This window comes from Vulpes vulpes, chromosome 14, assembly GCF_048418805.1.
Source record: "Vulpes vulpes isolate BD-2025 chromosome 14, VulVul3, whole genome shotgun sequence".
Classification (NCBI taxonomy): Eukaryota; Metazoa; Chordata; class Mammalia; order Carnivora; family Canidae; genus Vulpes; species Vulpes vulpes.
In genome coordinates, this window is record NC_132793.1 from 68,618,890 (window position 1) to 68,645,737 (window position 26,848).

The following is a 26,848-nucleotide window of genomic DNA, read 5'->3' on the forward strand; positions in this document are numbered from 1 at the left end:
CCAGAGAAGCTAAAATGGGTACAAGGATCTTCTTGAATAAAAAATAGAACATTATAAACCAAACACATTAATTGACCAAAATGTAAAATCAATAAAATTAAATGAGCTGGGAACCAAAGCAGATGGACAGTGGTAGCTTGACTTTTTCCTCACCAGAGGTTTCTGTTTAAAACCATCTGGAGAAATGTAATGATGAAGTGAATGATCATGACTCTTCTGGTCACAAAATCAAGCCCTATTGTTAGTTCACCATCTTGGAAAATACTCACTAAGCTAATGTGGGATTGACTTATATAACATGCTCTGAATTTGTCCAGGATAAAGAGTAATGGATGAAAAATCAGGTTCAAGTGGCAGTCACAGGTATAGAGAATCAGATGTTACTAGTGTTTACTAAATAAAAATTATTGTTTGAGCCATTAATAGCTCAATATCTTGCCTTTTTGTATAATAACTTCCTATATCATATAAAGTTGTTTTGAAGCCTGTGATCAAATATTGTCCCATTGGAAAAAAAACCCTGACATCTGTATTTTCTTGATAAGGTCCAGATTGGCTCAAATGCAAGCTTTATTTGGAAAACATAAGATATAAAATGGTCCTTTTTATGTATTGTAATTGGAAGCATTTACTACATAGCATGAAGAAATCAGAATCACAGAATTGCAGAAATAGGTTTTATTTTCAGACAGAAATAATAATGTCCATCATTTCTGTCATTGGCAATTACAAGTAGAAAAAAGTTGGCTCTCTATTGATCATTTCAATAGAACACAAACTAATGGTTACACTATTCATTCACTGTCAAGAAATAGGCCTTTCATAAGCAACATCTTTTTCATTCTTAGTATGTACCCCAAATATGAACTAGGTATTAACTGGAAATATCAACCTACATTATGCAGATGGTAAATGTTTCTCTAGAAAAGCACTATTTTGATGTAAATTGCTCTCAAATGTCCAGGTGCTTAAAGTTATTATTGGTAACATAATCAACCATTGGCATATTAAGATGTGTTTTGTGTCTCATTTATTCAAAAAAATCTACTTTTAAAAAATTATGATTTTGTATTTTAAGGCATAGAGGCATAAAGAGACAAAAATCCAGCATTTGTGTTGCTTAATACTGCTTCAACATGCTTAGATGTAATGTCAAGATATGAAGTATTTTCAAATCTACCTGTGTGATTATGATACCGGGATTATTATTTTAAGAAAGCCAGTTGGATTTTACTCATTTAGGTTGTTACTATCTCTCTGCCAATTACTAGATTGAGGTTTTAAGTAGGATCAGAATTTCCTAATCTTTTATATCCTGTTCACTAACCTCTTGAGTTTGGTTGTGATAGAAACACGAGGAGCTGATGGCGCAACTTCTACGTAGATACAGGTATACAGGGCCAGGCCAACAATAACAATGGTGGAAAAGAGCAGACTTACAGGGCTTCGGCTTTGTACTAGATACTTTCTGGATCAGGGTACCCATGGGTGGACAGTGACTCAATACAAACCTTGAAGCTGTGTCCCCTGGGATATGCCACTATGTAGTGGCAATGGGTTTCTATTAATGAGAGGAGCCCTGGATAGGGACTCTGCAAGCAACTGTCTTATATCCATTTGATACATTTTATTGTATTTTCTTATAGACTATACATGTTTCACTTCAGAGGAAGTATTAATGGCAGACAAGTCCTTCAATAAAGTTTTTAACACCTATTCTATGCAAAACCAAATTTCACTAGCCACAAGAAAGGGATAACTAAGAAGAAAAGCAAATGAAAGCATCTCTGCCCTCCAGAAATTTAAAATCTAATACCTATGAAGAAAGCAGTATTGAGTCCCCTCCATGTGGTAGAAGCTGAGAGCAAATAACAGAAGTTAGATGTTGGAGCTAAAAATCTCTTACTTTACTAGAAATAATAACTTCAGAGCCACACTATCAGAAGGATTGTCCAACCCATGGCTCTAAGAACCAACCCAATTTATACGGTACAACAAGTCATACTACAAGGTATCAGTGCTTAGCTACACTATTTTTGTTGTAAAAATACCAAACAAACCAATAAATAAGGAAAAAGTAAAAGAAGCCAAAAGTAGGGAGGTAGAGAAACTGTTAAGATCAGACCCATCAGACCCATAGGAAATTATTCTCTGTACGGCCTGCAGAAGGAACCAGAGAGGATGGGATAAGAAGGTAAGCTTCAGGATAATTGCCCTTAGGGTAATTCTGGTATACTAAAGGAAATATGTTTCCAAATTCCCACTCCTTGTTCTCAGCTTGTCTTAATCACTAAGTATGTGTGCCCGTTATTTCAGTATTTTAGGAAAGCAGTTATCTAGATCTCCTTATTATGATTTTGAACATTTTCTCAAATGATTCAGCTTTCTTTTTCTAAACTGAATGTGTCACAGAAACCTATAAATTGCAGTAATAAAACATAGAGTTTTATGATTTTCCCCCTAAGCTATTAAAAAGATTCAGCATTAGATTTTATCTAAGTCAAAAGAGAAATAAAATAACTTAAGAGGATGGCATGGTTTCTTATAGGCACAACTGGAGGAGGAGATCATGAAAACTCATTGTTTAAGTAGCCACGCTTTTAGAAAGGACTGATTTCTTAGTTCTAAACCATGACATAACACACAAATAAAATACTGTGTTCTAACTAGGTAGTCAAAGAATAATCTCTCAAGAAGAATTTTAGAGCCACATAAATAATAGGATAATGACTTTTTCTAATACAGAAAATCAGTGAGTGAATGAAAATCTGTAGCCAATCTTAAAAATCCTTAATATATAATGTCATACATGAAAAAAATGAATTGCCACACAAAAGACAACACATTCATCAATCAGAGAGCAACGATATTCCCACCATGTATTTAATACAGGGTCTCTTGGTTGTGATGTTTATGATTTCCCTTTTGGCATCTTCTAGAGGCAGAGATGGTAAATGTTTCTGAAATTTAAGACATTGTATACACGTAAACACTCTAAAAAGACTTCACTGCTGCATTATGAGAGAAAAACCTGAATTTACTTTCCTCTTTTTAACTGTAATAATTAGTTTGTAATGACAAACCACACCAAGTTATGCAAAGATGCTAGAGTCCACCTACACTGCTAGGCATGACTAGGAATTCTCACATACCCAGTACATCACATAGCCACTTCTTCATGGTAAATTGCATTCACAAAACAGTAACAGAATTTTCAGAGGCGAAAAAGTACATCAAACACTATGGTCTTTGATGAAAATAGAGAAATTAACTATAAAGGAAAATTAGAAATTCAAAATTTGGCATATACATAATTCTACATAATTGAACATACTCATTAAAAAATACATATGTAAAACAACTGTTTTTAAAATTATTGGGTGGTTTTTATCAAACCGTTTGAAAACATTTAAACACTGGTATATATACTTTGTCTTAAAAACAAAATTTTAAATATGAATGCATATATTTGATGCATTAACTAAATGCTCATATTATTGTATTCTTAAATTTATGTCTTTTTGGACCCAATATTTTTCTTTAATTTAAATTTACCTACATTAACAAATTTACATGTATGGTGATGCAGTGTTTTCTGAAAATATATTAAAGATTTGTCTATATGTTAAAATATGTCTTAAATTTTTACCCACTATGCAAATAAACAATGAAGCCTTGTCATTCACAAGGCCTACATCCAAAGGGACTGTGACTATGAAGTGTATGTTTTCAAGTCATGCTTCATGCAGAGCTGTAAGAGACTGTGATCTTGTAAAGGAGTGACAGGCAGATATTTGAGGGCAGAGTGACTGATGATTTTAATTAATATAACCAAACATTCATCAAAATCAAATGCTTCAAAGTGGTCATCTTGTAGGTATTAAATACTCATTTCTATGATGCTACCATTGCTCAAACCAGTATTGGATGTCCTCTTGATAATTGCCTTCAGATGCTACTGCCCACTCATTTGAACATTTTTTATAATGGAAAATCTTTGTCTAATAAAAGAAAACTGGGAAAACGTATGTGGTGTTAGTTGTGGTGAACATAGCTATCTGTGCTTTGTGTTTAAACATGAAGTCTGACTGTAAAGTCAGAATATTTTTCTAGTAGCTAATTATCACACTTTGAAGGTTATTCTAAAAGAAGAGTTTGATAAATGATTTGAGCAATGGGGAGTGGGGAGGGTACTAGCTTCAGTGAAACTTGTGTATAGACTCTCAGGGTAGCTGCTATAAAGAAGACCATCCAAATGTCTCATTGCATCATAGTAGTCATACTTTGTAAGAAGAGACAAAAGAAGAGTGTTGCTGACTGACTTTCCAATGAAACCTCCCAATGGGACCTGGGACTTTAACATTTAGTCTGAAAGTAAGGAGATTTGACTTTTCGTCTCAGATTTTCCTTCTTAAGTAGGAGTTTGGCTTCTAAGAATTATCTTAACAGGGATCCCTGGGTGGCGCAGCGGTTTGGCGCCTGCCTTTGGCCCAGGGCGCGATCCTGGAGACCCGGGATCGAATCCCACATCGGGCTCCCGGTGCATGGAGCCTGCTTCTTCCTCTGCCTGTGTCTCTGCCTCTCTCTCTCTCTCTGTGACTATCATAAATAAATAAAAAAATTAAAAAAAAAAAAAATTTAAAAAAAAAAAAAAAAAAAAAAAAAAAAAGAATTATCTTAACAGATGTTTCCAATTTCCCTATGCTGAATGAGAAAATTAATGCATGTACTTTGTGAATATGCGCTGAGCTTGAACTGGAAGGCCTCAGTCAGGTCAAAAGAAAGACTTTAGCTTCGTTATGTAAACATCTCTTGGAAACTGAAGAGAGTGCTACTGTTAGCATTTCACCCTAATAAATCATAAGGAGATTATAGCAGAGTTCATCCAAATATCTTTATGCGGAAACTCCACAAAGTCAAGCAATCTTACAACTTTCCAAAGTTCTGTGTGAAAAATACTATAATTATTTCCTGCCGTGGGAAATTAAGTTTTCTTAAATTTTTCAATAACTGAATATAAAGAGAATGTAAGATTCTGAAGGAAAAGAATCTTCATGTGTAGAAAGCGCTGCATCGGGTACTTACCAACTTTAGAAATGACAGTTGAAACATTTTGTCAAAATTCATTCCACTGAATCTAACACAAATGAACATTACCATGAGTTAGATGTGTCTGAAAAGAAACAAATAAGATGTTCCTACCAACTCAATTTTAAAAATCCAATTTCTATCGAACTATTATTTTGCATAGTAACAATATTACTTTAAGTGAAAATTAGCTGTGCTCCCCTCCCCCCAGTAACAAAGTGAGTATGACAACTATCACTAGGAAAAAAATACTACTTAACCCAACAGAAACTATTTTGTGGAGTAAGTGCTAAGAGCATTTAGGATGTTTCAGCACAGTTATTCATTTAAACAATTTATTCAGTTTTTACTTTATGTCACATGCATGAGACTATTTGAGGGGATTTTTTTTTTTAAGGTAGAAGGGGGTAATACTTTGTATATACATCAATATAATCCTGGAGATTGGCTTTACGAGAGTCTTTGGAGGAAAAGTATCTCTGACAAATGAGCCATTGAAGAAAAAAAAAGTATATGTGATCATGCATAAAGAGTAAAATTCTATAAAATAGACTTTCTGTGTTCTCAACAGTTAAAAAAATAAGCAAAATATGTAGCACTTTTCTTATTTTACTATAGTTCTAATACAGATTAAAATCATTTTACAGTGTTGTTAAAACTATTTAATAAGTAATAATTTGGGCACAGTATTTATGAGTAAGTTAAACATACAAAATTCTAGACAGAGATCACAGAACTTACTGAAAGATCATATATGTAGTTTGACCACAAAAGGTCACACAATAAAATGATAAAACAGAATTAAATTTCATTTTTAAGGAAAATTGTAAGGATTGGGATTATTATGTTTTAGTGTTGAAACGAAAATAACTTCTCACTTGCTTGCAATCTTTACAAGTGATGGAAGAGAAAAAACTCAGTAAAGGCACCTCTAAATATGTTACAATGTGCATTTTTTGCAAGCTAAGGATTATTAATTATTCTCACATATAAAGGATACTGAACAAAATTTTGATTATTTTCTTCTACAATGATTAATAAATGGAATGATTAATTAAATAGAATTATTTCTGTATAATTTTCCTGGACAACTTAAATAAGAGTTAAAATTACAGCACGTAAAATAGATGGAAAACAGAAAAAGTGCTTTAAGGACATTTTTAAAATACTGTTATTGCAACTGAAATGGTCAGTTATTTTACATTGTAGCTACTTGCCTAAGATAGAGGGCAATCTAAAATTGCCAATTGATTATACAATAATCAATTGTTAAAAATTTATTATACAATAAGAGAATAATTTTCATGTTTCTTTTAGGAAATGCAAATCAACAAAGGAATATGAAACTAACAGGTAACATTCACTTAAAAAAATCAAATCTAAAAAAAAAATCAAATCTACTGAAAATAATATTAGCAAACAGATTTTGTCATTTAATTATCTATATCAGGTACTGTATAAAAATGTAAAGCTTTTATTTTTTTATTTTTTTAATTTTAAAGCTTTTAAACTGGCTTATAGCATTTATAAAAATATATAGACATCATCATGTTTAAAAAGAGACTATCATTTAATACATAACTTGGCAACTTTTTGTTACCTGTCCTTTTAGAAAAATGTTTTTAAATACTATTAGATATATTGATTTAAAAGTGTTAGACATACTTAATACTTTAAAATTTTTATTTAGAATATAGCATTAGGAAAGTATAGAAATAAAAATAGGAAAATGAAATTCATAAATTATGATATTTGATGCCAAGTGTTTAAAAATGTTAAAATAATATAAAGCCTAATTTCAAAGTTTAAGCTAACTAACTCAGGAGACTCCAGAAATAGAAAATATTGATTAACAATAAGATAAAGTTTTGAGTAAATCTTATGTCATTCAATAATAAAATTTAATTTATAAATGCAATCTAAGATTTGGAAATTGTGTAAAAAGAAATAAAAATCTGTCTAAAAACAAAGTAACTTCATACTGTTCTCATTTTTTTTATTATTTCTTTACTTTATTTTTTAAGGAAATATAATGCTTATTTCAAATAGTTACTACTATTGTTGTCCACCAACTAGAAAAGAATTCACCAAAATAAATTTGTTTTTATTTTGCACAAGCTTTGATTTCTATAGTCTTCCAAGACAATGATAGTTGCTAGAGATTTTTTTTTTCAAATGCCATTTTCATGGCATATAATGCTGTTTCTACAAATAATTATTTCTCTTGAATAGGAAATTACTCATCTTTGGTAGCAAACTAGTAATTTCATTATCTAGCCCTTTTCACTATGATTGTTTTCAATAGCAATACTAGCAGACTTTTTTGAAAACCATGTAACTACTATTTCCAGCACAAAAAAGTTGCCTTTACACCTGCACATTTTCTTTCTCTCCTTCCTTCCTTCTCCTCTCCTCTCCTTTTTCTGTCCTTTCCTTTTCTTTTTTAATTTTTTCTTTTGGTGAAGTTATTGAATCAAGTAGCTGTCTAGAGGGAGGAGCAAATGTTATTACCCATAGTCAACTGGCAAGAAAAATGAAAATCTTTATCACATGAAAAGTAATTAAAGCAAACAGATTTACTAAGAGGAAGGCCTGAGAACAAGGAGAAGTCGTAGTCTAGCACATAAGCTGAATTCTTGTTGAGGAGTTTTTGGTGAAATGTCTTTCCTTTACTTTTTGAAATGCACTCTGCTGATTAAAAAAAAAAAAAGCTGACAGTTAATTAGCACAGAGTCTTATTACAGAAGTCTCCTCTAAAGCAGACATATTCAACTTATACTGAGGTGATTGTCATAAAGGGGTTGTTTGCTGTGGCGCTCACAGATGGCAGAAAAGACAGCCCAGGAACGCAAACAGCCTGATAATCAAGATAGCCTTAAAATATGGGTGAGTTTTCAACTCTGGTTCTGGCAGCAGCCTCTTTTCAAATATCTTGGGTTGTTATGTCCAAGTGGTTTACTTTAAAGCAGGCTTGTCATCAAAGGGGTCCCAGAGTCAAGAATAATTATGATAATTACCCAGAATTGCACCCCCCCAATAATCATAATAATAATCCTGAATCTTAACCAAGTATAATATTGTTTGTGCAATACACTGCTACATTAAAAAAGATGAAGTGCTAGACAACTACGATCTATTCTTGACTGACAAAGCTGCTATAATTGTATGACTTTCTGGGATAATGGTTTAAACAAAAGTAAATAGTAAAAAAAAAAAAAAAGCCCCCCCCCCCCCCCCAAGGATTGGAAAGCTTAGCTGTGTTTAGTGCCCATTGATGAAAGCAGTGTTCTCTGATCCATGCTGCTATTGTTGGTTTTAGTTTAGCTCCCTCTCAATCAATATCTAACAGGGCATGATTTAATAAGGTTTTATAATCTCCAAAAATGGTGGGGGAGGGTGGTTGTGGTATTGTCATTCATCAAAGGGGGCCTTTCAGGTTTCTTTGCTTTCACCTGCTGGGACCCATTTGGTCTCTTTCAAAGAGAATGCAATGACAAAATGAATGAGAAATGCTAGAATAAGAGTCCCTTATTCTACCCAATAGTATAATCAATGGGTACTTGTAATCCCTATTGTACCTCACAGAGGTAGTTGTAAGACAATTAAATCTCGCTTCTCAGGCAAATGATTTTGGTAGTTAACCTGAAACAGCCAACAATATTGAAGAGAATGAATGCATTTGAAGCAATGATGTAATGGGATACTGGCTGGCCAGAAAAGCATGCATGTGTATTGACGTGTGTATGTATGTGCACATTTATCTCAATACTCTATGAACACGGTTTTCATGGTTCATAGTCCCTCAAATAGTACATGGGTAAGTGGGAAAGATTTTAAACAATTTCATATTCTTTTTAAATTTTTATTTTAGACTAACATGAAAATATTCTTATTTTTGCAGCATTCTACTCCCTAAACTGTAGTTTTATAAACAGAAAACATTTACATACTTAACATCAGTTTGATGTGACAACCAATTTAGTTTTAATTTCATTTGCATCAGCTAAATTCAATTTCTTTTTCCCTCCTTACTGAGTTGCTTGTGTGTCAAAAAGAGGCTTGTCGTCTTTGGAAGACATATGCACTCACTTCAATATGCATTAATTGTCCACCTTAGTTGTGTGGACTTCATATTCTATTTTGAGTATTGTCTGTCAAGAAATCTTATAGTTTACCTTTTTTTAGAAGGATTAAAAATGTAACCAGTGATAAAATTTGTAGCGCACACAAGTCTTTTAGGATTTGTGAAGAAAAATGATACTTTTCTTGAGAAGTCTTGCACTTATTGGCGAATATTAATTATGAAATAAAGAGAGCAAAGAGGTTGTTATATCAGATACACAAAGTTGCATTTTAGTTCATACCAACTTAAAAATTAAAGGGCCCTTCCTTTTAATATATGTTTTAAACATACGCTTAATTTCTCTTTCATCTCATTTATGTTGAATATGCCCATATTCCTTTGACAAAGTTCTTGGAGAAACCTCAGTGTAATTATTTATTATTTACAGTAACTCCTGACTTGATTCTTGAGGCAATTTTTAGATTTAGTTAATACACAAACCCGTAGTAATAAACATACTTTTATCTCTAGAATACACATTTTCTCCTTTCTTTCTACATCTAAGGAGTTTTTTAATAAAAGCTATTGATTTGGGAGACATATATCCCCAAATATATTGACCCAGATACGAAGATATTCACAGATATTCTCGGCACACAAGTGCATATGTATTTTCATTGAGTTATGCAGAACTGTTGTAACCTTACATGTAAATAAAATAGCTCTTCATTGATGCTCTTACGTACAATTCTTTCAATTACCTTTGAATATTGAAAAGCAACTCTCAGAGAACTAGAAATGTTGTCCCGTATGTTTTCCAAGACAGAAATATTTACTATCAGAATTCTATATGCTTGTAGATTATTTTTTAAATCTGTTATTTTGCTATGTTTAGATCATAGAAGAATAAAGAAATCCACTAGAAAAAGAAATTGACCTAAATAAAACAATGCATTCTCTCGTAATGCTGAGTTTAGCCAAGAGTGAGACACCTGACTCCTCTGGATACTTCCAAATGAGCCTAGCTAATTGGGGTAACCCAAGCCCATGGCCATTTGAAAGACTTGAGGTCAGGTGTTTTATTACTGGGATAGTATTCAAAAAAATGACTGTCAGGGGTGAACGAAGAATTATGTCAAGAGCATTCAGCATTACTGCCACTAAAGAGAGAGGAGGGGGAAAACATTGTGAAGAAAAACATGTCATTTTCTAAATGAGCTAGGGGAGGAGGATAGGGCAATAATGTGGCCTTCAGCTGTTGGTTTATTAGGTTTCCATTCCCATGATCCACATCTGCGTTAGGCAAAAATAGTTTTACTTTTAATACAGTTGCACTCTACCACTTTGCTTTCTTGCGGAGTAAAAAAATAGCTGTGAAAAACATGCAGATGAGATTTGTTCCTTGTGGTTGTTTGTTTCCCCATCTCCTAGAGTATTTTCCTGGTTCTATAGCCTATCTTAGCATTGTTGTCTGATTTGCCATGGAACAGTGCACATTGCTTTTCCTAGCCAAATCATCCAGTGTTAAATGGTATGTGATACAGATCAATAGGGCATCTACAGCCGTACAAAAAGGGCAATGTTGTTTCTATTAACAATTTTGAAAGAGAGTGTGGACTCGTGGTTAAAGGATTAAATTGGGTATTGAGGTTTTTGATGTCTTGAATTCTAATTCTACCCAAGCCACTGGATACCTGATGAGGTTGTTATCGAGTATTTTCATTTCTCACTCTGTCTTTCTGGAAATGGTGAAAGTGATTGCAACAATATGTCCACATGTTATAGAATTGGCCTACCATGTGATCATTCAATAAACAATGGGAATTTGGCGAACTGATAAAGAAAATCGGACATCTTGGTGACTTAAAAGATGTATGATATCTCAAATTTCTACCAGATTAATTACTCATATTCTTTTTCACATGATGTTCTATGCTTCGGGCTGTTTTCCCGTCTTGTCAGAGCCCATCTAGCTGTGACTTCACATTTATATATTTGGAGTTTAAGTCAAACTGGGGCAAAGTCTTGCGTGGGTCTGGTTACCTGCATTCTTCTTCCAGAACAGGATGCATTTTGATTTCATGTGAGTCCTTTCTCGGTGGCATTTTAATGTAGAAAATAACTGGAAAAGCAGTTGGCTTTTGTTGCTATTGCCAATGCCAGGTGCAAGTGGTCATTCATAATGATTAGCAACACACATTTGCCCTTTATTTCAGTTGGGCTAGAGGCCTGTTTGAGTGCATGTGTACATGCACACGTGTACACATGTGAGAGAAAAAGAGAGCCTGAAGCAGAGAAAAGTATCTTATAAAGTTGTATGTTGTTAACTTAAGCAAACCTTGGAAAGAATGATAGGCCTTCATATTGTATTTCCTGCTCAGATTTCTTGATTCCAGTTGAACTGAGTGCTTTCTTCCTTCCTCCTTCTCCCCTTCACCCTCTCTCTTTTTCTCTCTCATTCTGTTCCCTCCCCCGTTCTTTTTAGAAGAATGTTACATGTTTTGTAAACAATTCATTCAAGCAGCAAATCAGAGAAGAAGCAAAGTGACACACTAGTCTTGGTGTAATCACATAATAGAGGTCCAACATTAATTTCATTCAAATGTCTGTGGTTTTGTTTTGCTTTGTTTTACTCTATTTTGCTTTATTTGTTGAGTACTGTACTCAGTAGAAGTGGAAATGTAGTTGAACACTGGTGAAAAACTAAAAGTTCTGAAGCTGACGGAAGATGTGCTCTTTGGGCTTGGACTACTCCACCTCAGTCACAGATTTAGTGCTTAGGGCAGTGTGTTGCAGGAAGACACCGTGTGAAAACACTTGGGAAACCAGAATTAATATACTGACAAAGCAATTGTCTTGATTTTTAGGATAGCTAACTTAATCACTTGAGTTTCTGTGAAGGAAGTAAATGAAATGGCCAGCCAATAAATAACATTCTTTTTCCAAATCAATGGTGAATTCTTAAATATTTCTTCCATATTTTGCATATTAAAGAGAGAGGAGTTTTAGTCACCTCAGAATGTGTTTTCTATGGCCTATATGTTTTCTATGGCCTTGAAATATTTTTTCCTAATTTGTTACCATATGTTTGTTTAAAAAACGTAATTCAAATTTAAGATACTTCAAACCAACAAAAGTGTAACTTTTGTATGTTTTTTTTTCTAAAGAAGGATATTTATTTTATTAACAGTTTCCAAATTGTTAGTGGGTCTCTGTTTATTTTTCTTGAAGATATAGGATGACTTTGTAGAATCTTGACCACAAGATGAAATACAAAATTACAAGAGAAGAAAACCTTGGGAGCTTACAGCTATGAAATCACTACTCTGCTATGAATATGTGCTACTTATTGTCAAAAAATGAATGTGATATTTAATTAATTGGTAGGCCAAATAAGCTAACAAATATTAAAGTGATAAAGCCTATCTCAAAACAAACCAAAAAACCAAAACCCACCAAGAAATGAAAAAAAAAAGTTTCATTTTTAAAGTAAACTTCTGATCAATAAATCTTCCTTTATACTTTATAAATACAAGTATGCTGAAAACCAATTGACAAATAACAATATAATGCATTACTAACTTTTTCAACTGCTGGTTAAGTCTGCTTGGTGTGATTCCAAATATAGTTGAATGTGGGCTGTTTTGCCTGACCTAGCACATCTACAAAATCATTTACAAAAACTTTTTTTCATAGGTTGTTTTTCCAGAAAATGATATTGCCAAGTTTTGTCAAACTCTGGGAATATGTGAATACAAAAAGAACAAAACATTAATCCATGTTGCTTCCACCTACCACCCCTCTACCAATCTTGAACGTGTCTTCGTTTTTCATTATATGGAAATAGTTTACTCATTTATCCACAAGGAGCCCAAATATTTAAAAAGATTTTTAAAAAATATTTTCATTGAAATAATTAATTGTAATAATTATGGAGGCAACATCCCTCTCAGAACCAGTGAAAAGCTATTATTTTTCAGCATGAATCAAACAGAACTGAGCAAGCAGTTTCTTTGGCACATATATATAGTCCCAGGTGGATTTTCAAGTATAAAGTGACTTTATGCCTCACTGGTGTTAAATAGTTAGATTCCACAAGAAAACTTAGTGGTCATTCACAATCAGTTGAAATCATACTACTAGAAATTGTTTTAGATTGGTATATACAATCATTCACTTTAAAAGTATTAACCTATTAGTCTGTATTATATCCCTTATGACCAATTGTGAATTACACAGAATGTCTAAGGAAAGCAAATCAGTTGTGCATACAACGTTTCTATTTCAAGGTGTCTTATATATATATATATATATCCATCCATCTATCATCTATCTCTATCATGTATTATCTGTTTTATAGCAATTCATTGTATAATAATAATAATGAAGATTTTAAATGATACCAAAGATTGGAGCCAATTAAAACATGACTCACGAGACTTATTTCATGGATCTATTAATATGACAAATTAACTTATGTTTCCATAAACCAGAACTACACAGGGTAAAAACAAGATGTAACATTGCCTATGAAGCAACTTTTGCCAAATTGTTCATTTGGTCTCCAATATTTGTATTTTAAAGAGTATGATTACATTTTATTGAAGTCTTATTTTTCTAAATATTTCGATTGAATGTACTTATAAAATCTGTTTTTTGTAAATTCATTTAAGTCAGGGCTAAGAAGATACTTGAAAAATGATAATCCTGCTCTGGGATGTGATACTAAGGGAAAAAAAAACTTTCCCAGGGTGGCACAAAACTTAAAAAAACAAAACAAAACACTTTTAGAAATATTTGACTGTATAATTTGCAAAAACTATAAAATCCATTATATGTATAAACATAGCTATATCAATAGCATATGAAATAAATTATACAGTTCAGTTTGCCAATGTGTAATATAATTTTTGATCACATGTAAATTTGCTATAAGTTTTAGAAGAATTCTTTTAAAATATACCCCAAACTATAAGAGATTTGTCATTCATGCACTGCTGAGCATAGAGGCCTAATTTTACCTTTTTCTATTGTTTTAAATTAAAGCACTTATCCCAAAGATCAAAACAGCTTTCACAATGGACATTGGTGAAGAGAGATAGTGATAATATCTGGAGGAATATGGTAATTGTTCCTGTCGTGGAGGCCCAGAGAGGCATATACCTTCAATATATGCTGGGAAGCTGGAGATACACAAAAGTGTATCTCAAAGTTTGGAGGGTAGATTAGAAGGTGCCTACTGATCATGCAGAAACATTAAATGAAGCAAAAACATTGCATTTGAAAAGCAAGAACAAAGACATTTCCTTTTGCTTTGCTGGTAAAGAATATTAAAAGAGGACAACCGCCATTCTGACAGCAGTTTTAAATCCAGCTTTTCATATTACAGTCCTTAATGAGAGACCCCACAATATCAGATGAAGAAAGACAAAGAGAATTTTTGATGAAAAAAAAATCAGGGGAAGGAGAGAGATGACTGAGAATATGCAAACTTTGTCTGCAGTTGTTTGAGCTCAGGCATAATGCTGAGGGGACTTCTCTTCCCCTCTAACTACCTATTAAGGAAGACTGCATAACAAATAGCAGACTATCCCCTAAAGAACTGAAAGGTAAAGTTCTCAGGAAGCCCCAGTAAATACTGAAATGATTTTTACTATTCCAAATTTAATTCGACATTTTCTGAGGGTATGTGGGGAGAGGGTGGGATACCCAGTTTGTGTCCTGAAAAGTGTCATGCGACAGAAAGATTTCTCTGAAAGAAAATGCATCTTACTTGACTAAACACTGAGCTCTCAGCATGAGAATAAACGCCTCGGTGTTGCAAGCTGCAGCACGGCCAAGCGGGCCCAATGCAGTGCTTTCATGCCATCTAGTGGCTTTAGAAGAGGTCTCCCCAAGACCTCCTGATCTCAAGGAACCAATTCCTGTCTGTACTTGGATGGTGTCTACAAGGCAAATCAAAGAGAGGAATTATAATTATTCAGAGAATTTGGGCAAAAAGGAGTTATTTTGCTTGAAAAAAAAGTAAAGATTTTAGGTTAAAGAATCCCAGCAGTTAAAATAAACCTGGTTTTGAATTTTGGGTGCCATTTTGGCTTGGTGGATATAGTCCAAGTCATTTTCCCTTCCATTTTACTCCATTCCATTCTTTCTCCACATATTCACTTTAAAATTCCTGTTTTGGTTTTCAGTTTTTCAAAGACTTGAAGATTTGTGAGTGTGTACCTGTGTGTGTGTGCTTCCATCAGGCTTTCCCCACCTCCCAATAAAATGTTCTCTTCAGCACTCTACTATTGAGATGATAAAATCAAAAAAACACCTCTTTGGAAATACCTAAAATAGTTATACTTTCTGACCCTCTTCTTACCACCCCTCTAATGTGCTGCCCTGCAAGCAGTGCTTAGAACGTCAAACTGTAAAGGTAGAGTTTACCACCTAAGGTATTTTTTGTCACTCTCAGAAACACAACTTCCTATTGTTATCCTTGCAAAATGCCATCGACAGTCCTTATCCACACTATATGTATAGCAAGTGTCCTTGAACTTCCTTTAACAAGTCAATCTTCAGTTGGTATCAAGTGCACTTAACCAAAATCACACATTTTTATCTTTCCAACTTAAGAGTTATTCCATTGGCATAGGAATTCTCTCTTTTGACCCCACTGATTCACATATTTTAATATTACGTTTATTGTGTCCTCCGATAGAAACCATTCTACTCTGGGAATATAGTTGCTATTCTGTATGATATGAAAAGATTAGATTTATAATATTGTCACTGATGAGGTATAGATGACTTTTAATGACGCAAAGAAGCAGATTTCCATATTTATGTAATAAGCATCTGCATAGTTTTAGACATGATCAAGGATTAAGGTTTGTAAATAATTTAAAAAGGGGACTTTTAGTGGAAGAAACTGTGACATTATATCTGTAAAACAGGAATTTTGAAGACTTTGTAGCATAAGAATCATTTTGCTTTATTGTGGTTGGAGAGCAATAAGAAATACAAGTTGGAACTTTATTTATATGGTAATCAATGGCTGATAAATATTTTCTATAAAATATCCCTGCTTGAAAGGATTTAGGAAATGAATTTAGTTCTCACTGAAGAGGTGGAAATTTAACTTTTTATACATTTTATACAATATCGTGGGAAAATAATGTTTTATTATTTTTAAGGTTATTTTCCTTATTTTTGCCATGTTTATTAAATATTTAGTTTCATAGATTCAGCTTATAAACATAAAAATTCATAAAATGTGAATTTAACATTTTCGATTGATATAATGGATTGCCTTAGTAGTGTTCTTTTTGAACATTTGTGTTTTCACCATTTAATTTAGATGATGAACAGATATTTTAAAGTAAGGATGTTCTTTTTAAATGCTGCACCAAACAAAATGTTCTTTAATATCTCCACTTCGTACTAAATTTTAGTGTAAACTTGCTTAAAGAGAGGTCAAACCTGTGTTTTCACTTTTCTCTTCATTTATAGATTTTAAAAATTACGGTGGAAAATTTATGTCAGAAAATACTGAATATTTTCCCCCAATTTGTTTTGCCTTAAGTGGAAATGTTATATCCTAAATGAGAAATATTTACTGATATTTTGTATCTATATGTGGATATAGATACATATATAATTGTTCAACTGTTAGTAATTTTTTAAAAGTGATTTTCTTATATAATTTCTTACCTGATCTGATAATTCAAAAATCACATTCAATTTTTACATTTTGTACTCATTATTACATATGTTCTTCGGTTTTATTTCCATACATAAAAAGAAACAACTTATAAAATTTTGAGAAATATTGGTTTGGTTTTAATGTAATATTCTGTAATAATTTAATGCACACGTATTTCAAATGCAGCATTTTCAAATGCTTTTCAATTTCAGTAATATTGTGAATCAAAGAGATTAGTGTCCCTTAAAACAGCATTCAAAAAACCTCCAAACCCCAAAACTGGAAAACTGGAAACTTTTTTTATTGGGTGACATACTAGTGCTTTTCTTCGTTTCTTGTATGTAAATTCACATAGTCAGAATGGAAAAATAGGCTTTCAGAGAATTTTGAGCATGTGTCTCAATAAAAGACTAGTTTTCTGATAAAGATAAATTCAGTGCAACTACATTTATTCGTTGTTTTAAAGAAGTGGGAAAAAATCTCATGGAGGGTTTCATTTCAAAGAAAAAGGCATATGGGCATCACACACATGCTGTCTGAGGACAGTTCTGAATTTTGATGAGAACAAGAAGCTATAATTGGAGTGATAATCTTTTACACTGTTTTTAATTGTAATCAGTGCAGATGTTTATAGCTTTATGATAGGAAAAATGATTCTTTAAAATTTGTATAGTTGGTAAGTTTTTAGGCCACAGGCTGCTCAACTTAGCTTATCCTAGAAGATGAATTTGGTATTCAAAATTAGTGAAAAACAAGAAATCCATAAGTTTTTTTTTTAAATCAACTGTTTATGATGAATGAAAATGTTCATGTTTTAATTTTACTCAACTTACATAGGTAATTTTCTTTTTTTGGTATCCTTCCTGCAAAAAAATGAAATAAACAAGGAAGCTTCATCTATAAAACTAGAGAAAATGAAAATTTGAATTAGGATTAGAAATGTTTTTGATACAGAAAATTTATCAGAAAAGATCTTCATAATTTAACCTTGGTCTATCCAAGGGTAAAATAATTGGCTCTTTCTTTAGGTGTTACAGTTGAATCCTGATGAAAATAATTCTGTGCATTTTGCATCTCTTTCTTTTAGCCTATTTTTATCTTCGGATGAATTTACCTGATATATTTATCTCCAGGTAAATTCAGATTTAGATCGATACTGATATCTGAAATTTTTTACTTTTTATTCAGATGTTTTTTAATGGAATTAATGAAATTAATTGACTTTGGCATTTATGTTATATACCCGAGGGAGAGTCTTTCTATATTTTCTGGAGGAATGATTTGTAATCTCATAAACACAAATCAAGGGGGCTCTTTCCTCCCTTGCATGTGTAGGAGTTTATTTGGTGTAAAGAAATCTCCTAATGAATGTCCTTGCTCAGGTGTTCTTTACCTAATGCTGCACTTAGCAGATATTCTGTATGGTGGATCCTTCTTGCACTTTTTGTGGGCTATATTTTTCTTTTGGGCTACACAGCTAGGCTGCAGCACTACCCCACTCTATCTACCTCATAAGTGAAGCAGAGGGTGGAAAACCATGCCCCACACAGAAGCATCTGCTGTATTTAAAACAATACATGTGTTCAAGACTCAACAAGGCATTTTGAATCACAGTGAGGTTTAGAAATCAGCAGATTAATTTTCCACAAGAGTCCCAGGGGGAAATTTCCTTCTTTCTCTCTTCCTTCTACCTCTCTTCCTCCCTCCCTCCCTTCCTCTTTCTTTCTTCATTCCTTTTCCTTTCTTTTCTTCTTTCTTTCTTTCTTTCTTTTTCTTTCTTTCTTTCTTTCTTTCTTTCTTTCTTTCTTTCTTTCTTTCCTTTTCTTTTCTTTTCTTTTCTTTTCTTTTCTTTCTGTATCAGAAGCACAGTAATTTAACCTATCACAAACAAATTATTATTTTGTGTAGAAAAGTGAGTGTGTGTATGTTTTAGCTAAGATTCTGAGCTACCTAATATCTAGATTAAGGACTACAGGTGAAGAAATTTAAGTAATATGTTTCTGCTTAAAAGATTCTAAAATCCTACCTTAAGAAAGATGCCCTATTTTCATTACAATAGCAATTTAGAGATTGATTCATTACCAGAGTGTTTATGAATTTTATAAGGAAACTTACAATTGTTATATGACTAATAATGATAATTTTCATAATAATAGCTGTTACTTAATACCATCTGCCATGATTCACATTTTATTTTCGTTCATCTTTAGAACAATCTTATAAAATAGGAACTGTTCATATTTTACACATGAGGAAACTGAAGGTCAAAGAATTTTGTTGACTTGCCCATGATCAACAGGTTATCTAGCATCAAAAAAACCCCCTCAAATCCATGTCTTCTTCATTTTACCATGCTTTGTTCCTCCATGCCATGCTGATTACTAATATAAGTCAGAAATTATTCCACTTTTCATATATGTCATTTATGAGGAACTGTGGTGTTTCCTAAAAGCTTCTGAAATTGAACTGAATATGGATTTATAAATACCAATATATTTACAATATTCATTTTTTAGAAAGGCAGACATGGAACTCTAATCAGGTATATCAGTTATCAAAGCACTATTCTTTGGTCAAAATGAAGGGTCAAAATGCTAACAAACTGGATTTAATACAATATTAAAAAGAACTCTAATGGATGAATGTGGTAATTATTATTTTTCACATGTTCTGTAATAGTACTCCATTTTATGGATTGTGGAATGGCACCATTTTTCCTTCCTTTGTTCATAACCGCTGCCTTTTATTTCATCTGCCTAGAGAGTCTTACACTTGACTTATTCATCTTACCACTTCAAACATAAAACACAGTAGACCTAGCATGATTTGTTAATCTCTGTTTTGCCTGGTCTCATAACTTTCTCCAAAGTCAAGTATGAGATTCACCTCCAGGGAGTTTGTGGTGATTGATATCACTTGATCAGATTCCCTTTTGTCTTAGCACCACTTGGCATTAATTTCTACTCTACCAGTTTGTAAAATAAAGTTATTTCATTTCATATATGTGTTTGATATTTTAAATCATATTCAAAACCTTCACAGTGGAAGCAATTTTCGTTTCTTACATTTCTGTAATATCCATATGATGTACTCAGTGGAATGCTCCAAAAAAGAGCTACCCTTTTTAATAGTTAAGACCAAGCCAGATGAATGGCAAGTCATCAAATCGTTTCCCTAGTCTTAGGATAAGGAATAACACTCAATTCTATCATATACATTGAGAAGATGTTGTTAAGTAAGATGAGGCCAAGACTAATTCTTTTTTAAAAAGATTATTTATTTATTTTAGAGAGAGAGAGAGAGAGCAGGGAGAGGGGCAGAAGGAGAGGTACTGGGAGAGAATCTCAAGCAGATTCCCCATTGAGCCTGGAGGCCAACATGGGGCTTGATCCCAGGACCTTGAGATCATGACCTAAACCCAAACCAAGACTTGGATGCTGACTGAGCCACCCAGGTACCTTTGGACTAATTCTTATAGAATATTAGTTATTAAACATTTTCTAGGATGGTCAGGAGTCTAATAATGTTTCTTTGGGTATAGTTTTATATAATCTGAAAGTTTTTACTGAATCTTAACCATAGTTTATGGGTGAGCACCTCATAAAAATCAGAAGGAAAAGTTTTGTTGAAGTTATGGTACATTATAGCAGTTTATTCCTCCATCTACCAATTATTTTTAATAGAGTGAGAGGAATTGTTCTTCACTCAGCCACAGTGATTATGATTGAATATCTTTAAGGATTTTTTGAAATTATATATTGGCAATAGCTGCATACAAATGCATGTGTTGCCTGGGTCAAATAAATAGATATGGATCATTCTGTCCACCAATCACAAACAAACTAGTAGCTTCTGGACTGGATCCCATTTTCATATATGCTTTGTTTGGCCTGTCCAGTTTCCAAGGTTTTTAAAATTGAAAACCAGGGCACTTCAGGGGTACCTGGGTGGCTAGTCAGTTCAGCTTCTGTCTTTGGCTCAGGTCATGATTCTAGGATCCTGGGATCCAGTCTTGTGTCAGTCTCCCTGCACAGTGGGGAGTCTTCTCCCTCTCCCTCTGCCCCTCCCCCTGCTCATGCTTACTCCCTCTCTCTCTCTCTCTCAAATAAATAAAAATCTTTTTTAAAAAACCCATTGCATTTCACATTTAAAAAACAAAACAAAACAAAGCTTTGCTTCTCATGAAGACCTGGAAGGTTTTATAACACTGGGTCTTATAGGGTAAAATCATCTGGGACTGAACATTAGCTATTCTCTTTAGACAGGGCATACTTTCTTCAATTTGCCCCAGTCCTCAGTACTTCTTAGAGAGATTTCCACCAACTCCACTTCAAGCACTCATTATCTGCCTTCCGTCTGTAAGCATTTAAGTGATTCCTGATTTAATCTAAGCCCTGCATTTTAAACTATTAAAAGGAAAGCTGAGTCATTTATAGTGATGCATCTAAGCCCTGGGTGTTATCCACTGAGCGATTAATTGCTGCAGGAATGAGTTACTTTTAGAAATTTCAGAAGGATTTTTTAAATTGTAAAAAATTCTATTATAAATTCACACATATATGTACTTAATATAATTACCCAGATTAGCTGTAACATGAGTTATTATACAAAATATCTTCCATATTACATTTTTCTAAGGTTGGACCATAAAATGGGTAATACGTGTTTTCATTAGCTATGAAAGAGACAAGATGTTCTGTATATATAAGAGAAGAAAACATAAAGAGTTTTAATTTTGCCTGAGAAAGTTGAGTTCTCAAGCATATGAGTAGAGCTCTTCCTTCTCTGCTATCTATCAGTTGGTGCTAGAATGTCTGATGGTGAGGAAGTATCCAGTCCTCGAGAAACGTGTGGATAGGGTAATCAGACACTGGCCCATGCACTAGGGACCTGAACTTTTCATGTATCCCCAAGAAGGATTAAAAGAACTGAAGCCTCTTAGTGCTCCTAAGAATTGCATATAAATCTGAATCCTTCACATTTCCTTGCCCTTTTTGAGCAGAAATTCTGACTCTGGATCAAGGAGATATTCTTCTCTAAATAGATCGTTTTCTTGAGAAGAAGCTAAACCAGTAGTGCTGAATTCATTTAAAGAAAAAAATTGGCAATGTGATTTCTCTTATTGTTTGCTTATAACAGAGCATTTCTCAGATGAAAATGAATTCTGCACCCCCCCCCCCGCCCGATCACACACATAGGCACTCACCTTGGGCACTTTCTTTTTATTGCCTACCAAATTTATTCCAGGCAAACTGAGATAATATAGAAAGCCTGTTTCAGCATGGTAGAAATAGCTGATAAGCCCATCTGCCACCATATACAGGAGTTTCTATCAAGATATAATAGAACGTTAGAGAACTAATTATAGTATCATTTTTCAAACATGACACTCTCTGGAAGTTCAGGTTAATTTATTCCCTCAATATGTTTTTTTTTTTTTTTTTTTTTTTTTTTTTTTAGTGCAAACTTGACGAAAGGAACTGGTTGATGTGCTGAAGCTGACAAAACAAAAATACAAGATCAAAGCCCTGCCCACCGGTGGCTTACTATCCAATTAGAAAAAAATCACAAAGCAAAATTGTGCCTAATCAATATAATGGAAGTGGACAATGAACATAATGGTTCTAAGAAGAACTACAAAGAGCTTATTATATGAAAGGTAAGACTTTGGAGAACAAGGAAGATGGAGTTTGAAAAAGGCTTGAGGTGCGAAATATACTTTGTTCAGTTGATAGGAAGATCCCCTTTGTCTAGAGAGGAAGGTTCACATTGGCAAGAAGCAAATTAGGTAGGCAGGAAGGAGCTTCATGGCTGAAAACTCATGCAGGGCTTCACAGCTTGAATTCTGGATCTGTCACTTACTGTGTAAACTGGCAGATGACCTCACTTCTTAAGCCTCAATAAAGCATCTATAAGTGTTATGATTAGAACAGGACTGATCTTATAGAGACATTTAAGAAGTTATATGAATCCATTTATGCAAAGCACTTAGCAATGTTCCTGGCACATTAATGCCACTCCACAAATGTTGGCTACTCTTAGTAGAGGTGAGAGAGAACCCAATATTAGGTGTATTTGAATGCCAAAATGAGAGTTCTAAATTTGACCCTGTAAATAAAGTAAAAGCTATTTGTGTTTTTATTTGTTTTTAAATGGATTTGAGACCTGATACAGATGATGTTTTTAATATGATTGATTTGATGGTATGTGCTATAGATGATGAGTTAGAGAAAGGAGACAGGAGGTAAAGAAGGTATGTGGGAAGCATAAGCAGGGTGTCAGCATTGAAGGTCTAGATGGAGAAATTTTAAAGGGAAAAATCATTAGGAAGTTTATATTAATTAGCTATAGAATGCTGAATGAACCATTTGGGGACATGGGCTTCTTAGTGTATGTGACAAATTTATGGATCATCTCACAATTATACAAATGCAGTTCCTTAAAAAGGTCTCCATGCAGTTTCCGGTGGGCATGGGTGTCTGAAAGCCCTCCTTTGGACTCCAGATGTAGGGGATAAAAGAAAAGGAAGAAGAGAAGGCACTATTCGTGAAGAAATGCAATAATAAAAACAGCAAATTATAAACATAGTAGATCATAATTTTTTAAAAGATTTTATTTATTTATTCATGAGAGACACAGGCAGAGGGAGAAGCAAGCTCCACGCAGGGAGCCGACGTAGGACTCAATCCCAAGTCTTCAGGATCACACCCTGGGCTGAAGACGGTGCTAAACCACTGAGCTACCTGGGCTGCTCTAAACATAATAGATCATAATGCATATATTATATTGCTACTTTGCATTTAGTTTGTACTGTTTTGCAATTTTAATTTTCTCCATGGAGCATTGACATTTTTGCATCTCTATTAGTAATAATCATATTTCCTTTTATCCTTATTTTTTCTCCTGAAAAATCTTACTTCATTTAGGTGATCCTTCAGATGCTACTTTTATACCCAAATGGTAAAGCACAGGTATTATACTGTGCTCCACACTGCCAGATTGTTTTTCTCCACCTGTGTCTTGTCTTTTCTATTTAAATTTCAAAATCAGATAGCAGACATTGCTCAAAACTATTTTTGTATTTTGCAAATTAAGAACAGATCTGTATTGGAATCTTCCCTTCCTCATTTCTAACAGCAATTAAACCTGAAGACTGAGAAGAGTATGAGGGTTGTATGTATTAGTCTTACCCTCACTTACTGATTACCCTTTTATTCTATCCCCCCTATTATAATTAAGCTGGCTAAATCATAGCCACTGCACCCCTAATTTCACTTTCCCACATTGTTCTATAAAAAGAGACAAAAAAGTACAAGCAGAGGGTATGTGTTTTCTTTGGATTAGCAGTCTGATTCCCAATAGTCACTCCAAATGCCTATTAGGTCTTCTGTTATTTCTTTTATGTTCGAAGCAAGCTCATCCATACATAATTTTGTGACAGACACCAAGAACAAATTGTGTCTTAATTAGAAGTATTTGTATATCACATGGAAAGTGAACACAAGTTTTTTGGTAATGACGTATCCATTTTATTTCTGTTGCATTGATTCTTTAGGACATCTCCAGTAACATTTTGTGAGTATTTACCAAGCTTTTGTCATCAATCCTGAGACTCAACAAACTTCTGCTGCTATTTAGGCTACATCTAACACAAGACTGGATCTGCTGTTTTGAAAACTAGTTGATCAAATTCTATCAAATAGGGTAAACTGAGATAGGTAATAGATCCAATGACCAACTGACTCATTAGGTCAAAAGTTTTATATTTTCATGGCTGTAAATTACCTGAACATATCTTTAAAGGAGAACAAATGTAATTCTCCCCCAAATAAGTGGACATTGGCCTTGAAAAAGGGAGTACAGATTCTGATATCTTCAATAAATCTATTAAACACTAAAAATGGGTGGATGAGCCATGTCTTTTGAGGCATTAATTAAATTTTATTATTATCATTATTTTTAAAGATTTTACTTATTTACTTGAGAGAGAGCATGAGCAAGGGGGAGGGCAGAAGGAGAGGCAGAAGCAGACTCCCTGCTGAGTGGGAAGTCCAACGCAGATGAGGTGGGACTCAATCTTACGACCCCCCGAGACCACAACTTAAATGGAAGGCAGACACTTAACCAGCTGGGCCACTGAGGTGCCCCTTGAAGAATTAATTTTAGATAATGTTAAATTGTTAGAATTAGCTTATAATTTTTTGAATAATTGTTGATCTTCTATGAATTTATGTAGATCTAAAAATAATGACAAACTAAGAATATTTTATCAAGGTTAAGTCAGAAAATTTGAAATAACAGTTGTGTTGAAGTTAGATCAAGACTAATTAAAACAAAAATTTCCCTAGTCTCACTGACCTAAGAGAAATGAGACCTTTAAGTGTGATCTGATTGCCAAAGTAGAAGCCTCACTGAACTAGAAGTCTGAGGATTATGTTCTGGGATGATTGTGTTCTCCATCACTTACTTCCGAGGTCATTTCCTGTTATGTAAAATGGGAATTAAAATACCTTCCATAGCTCTTGCTATGCAATTACCTCTTGCAAGGTAATTGTAAGGATCAAATGAAATAAAAAGTGAGAACACTTGAATCTTTATTCAATAGATTCAATAGATTCAAGATTCAATAATTAATCTTAAGTGACACAAAGTTATTTAAAGAGAGAATTATGCTATTCCAAATATTAACTTGTTTTTCTGCAATGGTCTTTTTTTTCCCTTTGATTTTTATTTATGGTCTCTGACCTCCCATGCTCTGGTGGAACTTTGGAACTATTTTTCATAATTGCATAAAATTAGTAAGAAAATCTGTATCAATTAGCAAGAAGCCTTAATCATGACATGTGAAATTCCAAAGAAAATAATTTAGGCCGGCAGACCCTACTATTTTATAGGCAATATTGGTGTGGAAGCATGTAAACAGAACTCCATGTAGTATACTCCATGTAGTATACTAAGCACAGAAGTCTCCATGAAAGGAAGTCCAAATATCCACTGCTTCCATTTCTCATGCTAACAAAGAGAACTGTGTCCACTTCAGCAAAGTCAAAGGAGGAAACCCCTTTTTAATAAGCCATTTTAACTGCAGGCAACATCCTGCACTACACTAAAAGCTTAACAACAGCACTGTAGCAGACCCAGGTGAGCCCTATACATCATTTGCTGTCCAAGCCTGGCAGAGAACTTGGTTTGAGCCTCCAGGAGGTGGGAAGCTGCGCAGCTGGCAGGAGGGTATGACTCTAGGTTCTCCCAGCACTAGAGACAAAAGTGTAGGGAGGGGGCACCACTTGGTATCCTTCCTAAGTGATTCTTCGGTTAGTCTGATTTTGTTGTAGTCGTCACGTGAGTTAATTACAATGCTAATTAGCCCAGTTTTCGGGGACTGCCAAGCATTTGTACAGGAGGGTTCTTTGTTTGATCTGCTACATCATAAGCTTAGTCATCTGCTTGCCAGCACGGAGGGATAGCATGTATAACTGAACGTGGAAGGACACACCTTCATCAGTTTTAAGGAAGAAAACTATTGAAAACCAACAGACTAATTAAGGGTAATGATGAACAATTTTGATCCGCAATTATATTTTAATATCGAAGTTGCTACTGGAAAGAGTAGAGTGGGGGAAGCTCGCCTTCCAGCTTTCTACCCAGAAAGGTAAAAGATTGAGAGAGAGAGGCTTCATTTCCTTTCCTTCTCCTATTAAACTGTTTTAACATATAATTGAATCGATGCTTTTATTTCAAAAGAAAAAAATAATTATAGAGCTTGTTGGGATCATTTTCTGAAGAGAGGACATTATGCGTGCATGAATTCCATCGGTGATCTGAAGGAGAGCAGGCTGCTTGGACCATTACCCATCATTGTTGAACAGCATAGTAATTAATTAGGCAAATACATCTAGATCTGGCGAATTCACATGCACAATAACTGGGCAGCAGCAACATACATACTCTTATAATGTGAATAAAATAGCAATAGTTTTATGTGCCTGTGCGCTATATCAGATGCC

The 26,848-nt window shown here is 33.8% G+C and overlaps 1 long non-coding RNA gene across 1 annotated transcript in view; it reads left to right on the plus strand.

Moving 5' to 3' along the window:
- Nucleotides 1-22,500, plus strand: part of LOC112915511 (uncharacterized) — a 280,787-nt gene extending 258,287 nt beyond the window's left edge. The window contains exon 6 of the long non-coding RNA XR_011997039.1: nt 22,302-22,500. This is a non-coding gene — a long non-coding RNA (uncharacterized lncRNA). The remainder of the gene's footprint in view (nt 1-22,301) is intronic.
- The last annotated feature ends 4,348 nt before the right edge of the window (nt 22,501-26,848 follow it).